The 8,560-nt window shown below is 43.5% G+C and overlaps 1 non-coding gene across 1 annotated transcript; it reads right to left on the bottom strand.

Moving 5' to 3' along the window:
• Positions 1-4,539: 4,539 nt before the first annotated feature.
• Positions 4,540-4,646, bottom strand: LOC130460161 (small nucleolar RNA R71). The gene has a single exon (XR_008920105.1). It is a non-coding gene; the product is annotated as a small nucleolar RNA R71 (small nucleolar RNA).
• Positions 4,647-8,560: the final 3,914 nt, after the last annotated feature.

Below are 8,560 nucleotides of genomic sequence, written 5' to 3'. Positions count from 1 at the left end.
CAAGATAGCTGACAAAGCTCTGATATTAATCGAACATGATGACAATGATGAAGACCTTTGGGGATTCAGTGCTGAAGTCGGAGCCATCGAGTCCAAAATGAAACCCATGGCAAAGTGCATGATGATCAAGCGTGGGCGCTTCTTGGGCACTACACTGCCACCGCCTACCGAATCTCCTTTCAAGGCCCAAGGAAAAACCAACTGTTGTGATCTGGGATACAAGCCAATTAAGTTCAATGACAGGCAGCAAAAGGCTAAGTTAAAGGCCCGCCGAGCTGGCAATGATCAATTCAAAATACCTCCTCATCAACTTACACTCAATGGGCAATTCGTAAAAGAAGGAGAGGATGACCTATACTTCGACTTTCCAGAGCCTTTCTATGACTCTTCAGAGGGGGTCCTTTACCCCGGATTCGAGATCTTTCAAGACTGACACTTTCTAGAGGATGCTCCTCCAATACAAGACAAGGCTACCCCTGTGTAGACACCTACTTTTGTCCCCATTCCCGAAAGGGAAGGTTCGATGATGAGAACATAAATCTCCACTTGGCAACGCATCTCCTATAAAATAACGAATCTCAATCACCCTTTTCATTTCAGCCAAAACTGCTATTTATAGAAACCTGCTAAAAATAGTAACTGCCGTAAGAAGTAGTTGTTAAAAGTGGCAAAGTCATAAAAGATAGAAATATGTCAGAACAAGGTGTTGCACTCCAACATAAGTCCTAAAAGAGATAGAATTGGCAAAAGGAATTCTATTCCTGCTATAATTCGAAAATAAGAGTTACGTATTAATTAATTTCCTAACGAACCTAGAGTTCGTAACGGGCCCAGACGCATTCCGTCATAAGTTAATGCGCACTAAGAAACTCGGATAAATCTCAAAAGCTCCGTGTTTAAGAGTCCAGATCTGACAAAAGGCTCGGCCCAGATCCTATTTTCAACGCCTGGGTCTGGGCGCCAAAATCGTCGGCGCCCAGCCCTGGGCGCTGAAAATACCTGGGGCCGTGTCGTCTCCGAATTCTTTTTGGATTCGAATTATAAAGATCTATCTTTCCACAAACTCTTTCCCTATAAATACAGCCTCAAAACCGACGTGAAACACACACAATTCCATAACCTGAGTATTTACTCTAGCCTTAAGCCTAGCCTCACGCTGCGAAATTGATCCGACGTTCTGTCGCAATCGACCCAAAAGTCGAACAGAACGCGTCCTGCCCCTTGTAGCTGATGATTTAAGCCTAAATACTGGAACACTGCTTAGAAACCAGAGATTCGTTAAATAAAAGGAGAAATAGCAAAGCCAAGTGGTTAGTTTTCTGAGAACCGTTACGCACCTCTCAAGGGTGCGTTGTAATGTGTCCCTCATATGATTTAATCGCTTTCATCACCCTTTTATAAAATTGTCAAACTATTAACTTGATTGATCTATCACGCCTAATAAGATAATACCTTGGACAATTGAATTATCATGCTAGGTACCTTAAATCAATCTAAATAAGATAATCACGATCGATTTAGTGTTATGTGTTGCATATTGCTAAAATCAATTCAGAATAGTTTAATAGTTTAACGCATGTCCCTTCAATTATTTATGCTGAGCTAGTAAGGATAACCTGCCTCTGGAGTTATCAATGAGCACTCCTCTCGGTAGTTACAGTCCCCCGAACTCTCAATCTCTGCCCTGCGGGTGTACGTTGAGAGATCCCCACACCAGGGATCACAAGGGAACCTATGGCCGTCGTGGTCGAACATAATTGCACTCCCTTTATGTCACGATAACCGGGTTTTGTCAGTTTTACTCATTGTCGTTAAAAACTGAATGGCGACTCCTATATTACTAGTCGATTGGGTGTAAACTCACAGGAAATCCAATTACACTTGATCTGACAACGTCAGGCCCACGAGGGACGAGGTCACGCATTAGCCTCGTGCTTTTTCGACCCCCCTCACAGTAGTGACTCCACTGGGGAACGTTAATGAAATACTCGTGCTCGTAGGTAATCAAAATAGCCGAAGGGTGAAACGTTCCTACTCCGCGTTTATTTCCTTATCAAGTTGGGACGACCTGAAAATCAGCATATTAATGTGAACGGACAGAACCGCATAACGAATCTCGGCTCCCTTGGCATGTTTCATCTCGGGAGTTGGGACTAAGGATACCCATCGCCAACCGGGGGGTGCATACGCTTCGAATGTTGTCCACTCGGCACTTTTCGCTAGTAGTACACCCGTCCCAAACCCAATCGCTCGCCCACTAAGGTCCCTCTCATTGGTGCATGCCCCCTTGGCTTACATCGTGATTGGCCTCTTGGGACGAAATTCGTCTTTTGAATGCACTACCTCGACCGGGGCATTGATATGTGCGTTTTATATAATATTTTCACCCCCGTCCCTTAGTACTTTCATGCGTCAAATGAGCTCCTAGGAGCCATTTTAGTACTAATCTGTGTATTTTAGTGTGCCGTGAGTTTCAGGAATACTTAGTGAGAAATTGGTCTTGTTAGGCCCGTTTCTTGATGATTTAGGCCACTACAGGATCCCGAGGGAGTTCGGGACGACTTTTGTCGACTTACGGGAGCCCTGGATGTTCATGATCGAGCCCCGGAAGTTAGACTAGGTGTTGTGGACGAAGGGCGGATCACTTAGCCCTCCGCCCGGTGGATTGCCCCTCGCCCATCGGGCGAGCAAGCAGAGGAACAGTTCGTCAGAGGGCGCCCGACGGGCGGAGTTTCGCCCGGTGCCCACCGGGCGCCCATCAGAAGCAGCAGCAGAAGAAATCGCCCTCCGCCCGACGGGCGAGAGCCGCCCGACCGGGCGCGCGGAGAAGGTTTTCAGAAAGTCGCCCTACGCCCGTCGGGCAGCCCTGCGCCCGTCGGGCGGACTTCGAGCTTTACGCCCGTCGGGCGGAGAGCCGCCCGACCGGGCGACGACAACCCAAGGCGCTGTGCGCGCGTCCTTCTTTATTTTTTTCCGGTTTTTTTTCTTATGTTTTTAGGCTAAACTATAAATATAGCCTTTGTTAATTTAGTTGGGCACTTCATTATCTCATATCCTAGTGTTAAAACACTTAGTTTTATTTCTCTAAGCTTAATTTTCTCTCTCTAATTTGTTCTAAACACTTAGTTTATTTTCAATCAAAAATCGAAGCTTTCATTTGCCATTGTTCTTCAATTAGGTATTATTCCTTATTTCAATTCTTTGTTTAAGCTTTAATTATGTTTTCAATCATGCCAATTGCTTTGCTTATTGTTAATATGTGTGAGTAGTTGATTTTCTAGGGTTTTGGGAATCCATGAACGAATGTGAAAGGATGATTAATTGTTGTTGATTGTTGGTTTAGCTGTTAATTCCTATTGATTGCCCTTATCTACTTTGCAATTAGATTTGCGCAGGTTTGATTGTATTAGTTTCGCAATATCAAATTAAGATTCGAGAGATGCAATTTGATGTTTAGGCTTGTTTCAATAGGTAGAATTGGGATTAATACGTAGCGAGAGCCCGTTAATTCTAAGTCTATGATTAGTATCGATTCGAGAGAGCATGCTAGTCTAATTAACTGTTTTATTGATTTTATCGATTGTTGTCATCCTGGAATGTTGTTCATCGGTGAACCTGTGCCCTAGACCTTTTAATATCTGATTTTTCCCTATTTTATTATCATCCTAGTTTCATTATACAAATCAACCTATATTCTTGTTTCCCAATAGTCTAGAATTGCCGATTAATAGTAGAAAGAACATTGTTTCCCTGTGGATACGATCCCTGCTTCCCTTGCTATATTTTTAGTTGGTGAACGTTAGGTTTATCTTTGATAGGAGTGCGATTTAGCCTGTCAAATTTTGGCGCCGTTGCCGGGGAGACGGTTTTATTTTCTGTTATTGATTGATTATCCTAGATTATTGTTTGTTACTACTCAAGGAACTCACGTTCCTTGAGACCGGATCTCACATTGTTTTGTAGTCTTTGTCTATGCCCAGGACCGTAGGTACTAGTAATCTTACTCCATTCGATCCTGAGCCCGAAAGAACCTTTCGTAGACGAAGAACTTTCATTGCACAGTGTGGGAATCACTCTGACTCTGATCATAATATTGGCGATCTTTTTCCTTCAGATACAGATTCAGTTTCAGAGATAGAGATGGGTGACGAAAATCTGGTACCGCCACCTACCCCACGGCTTACGGACTATTCTAAGCCAAGTCTGTCCGTGCTGCCAAAGGCGATCATGCCTTCTATTGCAGCTGAGACCTTCAAGATTGAGCCCGCATTGATTAACATGATCGAGAGACGCCAGTACGGTGGGGAACCAGGCGAAGATCCAAATCTTCACATTCAGTCCTTTATCCAATATTGCTCCACCATCAAGCAAAAGGGATTGACTCCGGAGCAGACTATGGAGATACTTTTCCCGTTCTCTTTGAGTGGGAAAGCTAAACTGTGGATTAATGGGTTGAATCGGGCGGCTTTGAAAATCAATAATTGGGAATCCTTGGCTCTTGCTTTTTATGTTAAATATTTTCCACCTGAGAAAACGGCTCGTCTGAGGGGTCAGATATTAGGTATCTCACAACAAGCGGATGAGAGTTTGTTCGAGGTTTGGGAGAGATTCAAGGATTTGCAAAGAGAATGCCCGCACCATGGTTTGGAAGATTGGTTCTTGATTCAGCAGTTTTATAATGGTCTGGGCAATGAGTCTAGATGTTTGTTGGATTCAGCTGCCAGTGGGAGGTTCATGCAACTCGAGGTGCCTAGAGCTATGGAGGTGATTGAGGAGATAGCCATTCACAATGCCCAGTATGGAAATCCTAGAGGTCTATCTAACAGGGGTGGTAATCATGATTTAAATTCTATTGAACAATTAACTGCCCAATTGACTGCTTTACATTATAAATTCGATAATATGCAAGCGGCCAATGCTCAATCTGCCCAACCTGTTAGTGTAGCTGCTATGAGTGCCCAACCTACTACTGTTTGTGAAAGTTGTGGAATGTCTGGTCATTATGCACAGGAATGTAGAAGCTCTATTGAACAATGTAATGCTTTTCAATCCTACAAACAAAACAACCCATTCTCCAACTCTTACAATGAGGGCTACAAAAATAACCCTCTGCTTTCCTACAGGAGCAACAACATCCAAAACCCTCACCAAGTTCAACATCCACCACCACAACCATATCAACCCCCACACCAACAATCTTACCAACCCCGAAACAACTACAACCAACAGTCTAGTGGGCCACCTGGGTTCTCTAGACAACACACATCACCCCCACAACCACAACCTCAAGCCACACAGCCTGACCCTATGCTAGTGGAGATGAGAAACATGATGCTACAAATGCAAAAATCTCTAAGTGAAAAGGATGCAAAAATCGATGCTCTTACTGCTCATAACAAGATCATTGATACACAGTTGGCACAGATGGCTACTACTATTGCAGGGAGGCCACCAGGCCAACTTCCTTCACAGCCCGAAAATAGGGAGTCTGCTAATGCAATTACATTGAGGAGTGGTAGGGATTATGATGGTCCTTCTATGCCGGTTGAGGTTGATTCCGGGGTGTCTGCTAGTGATCTGGTCAGTGAGGAAATCCCGAAGATAGATATGGGTGAGAAGGAACCAGCTGAAAAGGTAGTCAATGAGAATGAGGCTACAACTGCGGTTAAGAAGGGGGCGGATATACAAGTACCACCTGTTGCACTCCCCTTCCCAAACCGACAACTCAAGAATAAGCTAGACAAGCAGTTTGGCAGATTCTTGGAAGTGGTCAAAAATTTGCAGGTAACGGTTCCTTTTACTGAATTAATTTTACAAGTTCCTGCGTATGCTAAATTCATGAAAGATATTTTGACCAGAAAACGTGCTTTTTGTGAGGTAGAGACTGTAGCTTTCACTGAGGAATGTAGTGCTTATTTGCAAAACAAGTCTCCACCTAAACTTAAAGACCCCGGGAGTTTTTCCATCCCATGTAACATTGGCACCGTATTTATTGATAAGGCTTTATGTGATCTAGGTGCTAGTGTGTCTGTCATGCCTTTGTCTGTCTGTACTAAACTGAATATCGGTGAGCTTAAGGTTACCAATATCACTCTACAAATGGCCGACCGTTCTGTCAAATACCCCTTAGGTGTTTTAGAGGACGTCCCTGTTAGAGTAGGTAAATTCTATATACCTATGGATTTTGTAGTATTAGACATGCAGGAGGATTCTCAAATTCCCATAATCTTAGGTAGACCCTTCCTTCATACGGCGGGGGCGGTAATTGATGTTAAAAGTGGGAAATTGACATTGTCGGTAGGGGATGATAAGGTGACTTTTAATCTGAATAGTGCCTTAAAAAGTCCCATGCTAGAGGAAGAACAATGCTATCGCATAGATGTAGTCGATTTTATTACTCGTGATAACGTCTCCCAAGTTCTCGAAAGAGACCCTTTGGAGGCAGTGCTTTGTTGTGAGTCTTCTGCAGGTGATAGCAGTTCTTGGAGTGTTGAAGTGGATGCTCTGGAGTTGGCTCTTAATGGTGGAGAATCTGAGCCGGAGAGCACCAAATTGAAGAGGTTAGTTTGGCCGGTTTGTTCTGTTAAAGAGGTAAAGAAACCCGAACTTAAACCTCTTCCTGCTAACCTTAAGTATGCGTTTTTAGATAATGAACAACTTTGCCCTGTGATCGTCAGTACTGCACTTGATGCAGGCCAGTTATCCCAACTTCTTATTGTGTTGAAAAGGCACAAAAAGGCCATTGGGTACAGTATTGATGATTTAAAGGGTATTAGCCCTGACTTTTGTATGCATAGGATACATCTAGATGAAAATCATAAACCATGCATTCAACCCCAGCGTCGTTTGAACCCTGTCATGCAAGATGTTGTAAAAGCTGAAGTTATGAAATTGCTTGATGCGGGTATAGTATATGCTGTGTCTGATTCTAAGTGGGTGAGTCCCGTTCAGGTAGTGCCTAAGAAAGGGGGGACAACTGTGGTGAGAAATGAAAAAAATGAGTTGATACCAACTAGGGTAGTCACAGGTTGGCGCATGTGCATTGATTATAGGCGTCTTAATGTTGCTACTAAAAAGGACCATTTTCCCCTTCCCTTCATTGATCAAATGTTAGAAAGGCTAGCCTGTCACAAGTTTTTCTGTTATCTGGATGGTTATTCTGGTTTCTTTCAAATTCCCATACATCCAGACGACCAGGAAAAGACCACCTTCACCTGCCCCTATGGTACCTTTGCATATCGTAGGATGCCTTTTGGTCTGTGTAATGCGCCTGCTACTTTCCAACGTTGCATGATGAGTATTTTTTCTGATTTTATTGAGTCTATCATGGAAGTGTTTATGGATGATTTTAGCGTCTATGGTACTTCTTTTGATTCTTGCTTGCTAAATCTGACTAAAGTTTTGAAAAGATGTGAAGAGTGCAATTTAGTCTTGAACTGGGAAAAGTGTCATTTCATGGTTACTGAAGGAGTGGTTTTGGGACATTTGATATCTGATAAGGGCATTCAGGTGGATCGAGCTAAGGTGCAAGTGATTGAACAATTACCCCCTCCAGTTAATGTGAAGGGTGTTAGAAGTTTTCTTGGTCATGCGGGGTTTTATCGCCGCTTTATCAAGGATTTCTCTAAAATTGTTAAACCACTTACCCAGCTCCTTCTCAAGGATGCCCCGTTTGTGTTTACTGATGCTTGTCTTGAAGCCTTTGACAGGATTAAACAGGCACTGATTTCGGCTCCCATCATCCGTTCTCCCGAATGGGATATTCCGTTTGAGATAATGTGTGATGCAAGTGATTATGCAGTTGGGGCAGTGCTGGGTCAAAGAAAGGAGAAGGTTTTACATGCCATCTATTATGCAAGTAAGACCTTGGATGAAGCTCAAGTTAATTATGCAACTACTGAGAAGGAGCTTCTAGCTATAGTCTATGCCTTGGATAAATTCCGCACCTATCTGATTGGATCCAAGGTGATAGTCTATACTGATCATGCGGCCCTTAAGTACCTGCTCTCTAAGAAGGAAGCCAAGCCTAGGCTTATTCGATGGATACTATTACTACAGGAGTTCGATCTAGAGATCCGCGACAAGAAAGGGGCTGAGAATGTGGTTGCAGATCACTTGTCTAGATTGAGGTATGACGATGGTAAGGGATCTACACCGATTGATGATTCATTCCCGGATGATCATTTACTTGCACTTGCCAGTCAGTCACCGTGGTTCGCAGATTTTGCTAACTACATTGTAGGAAGAATTCTTCCAGCCGATCTGTCATACCAACAGAAGAAGAAATTCCTACATGATGTCCGATTCTACTTGTGGGACGACCCTTATTTGTTTCGTGAGACTGCTGAAGGGTTGTACAAGCGTTGTATTCCAGAATGGGAAGTTCAAGGTGTTATCAGTAGGTGTCATTCTTCACCTTATGGTGGTCACCATGGACCGTCTAAAACAAACGCTAAGTTGTCACAATGTGGTTTTTACTGGCCTACTATGTTCAAGGATGCACAAGCTTTTATTATGGCTTGTGATGCGTGCCAGAGGGCCGGCACTATTTCGAGGAGGT

This window comes from Spinacia oleracea, chromosome 4 (assembly GCF_020520425.1).
Source record: "Spinacia oleracea cultivar Varoflay chromosome 4, BTI_SOV_V1, whole genome shotgun sequence".
In the NCBI taxonomy this organism is placed as follows: Eukaryota; Viridiplantae; Streptophyta; class Magnoliopsida; order Caryophyllales; family Amaranthaceae; genus Spinacia; species Spinacia oleracea.
Note: the sequence above shows the minus strand (reverse complement) of the source record. Positions and strands in the feature narration are given on the sequence as shown.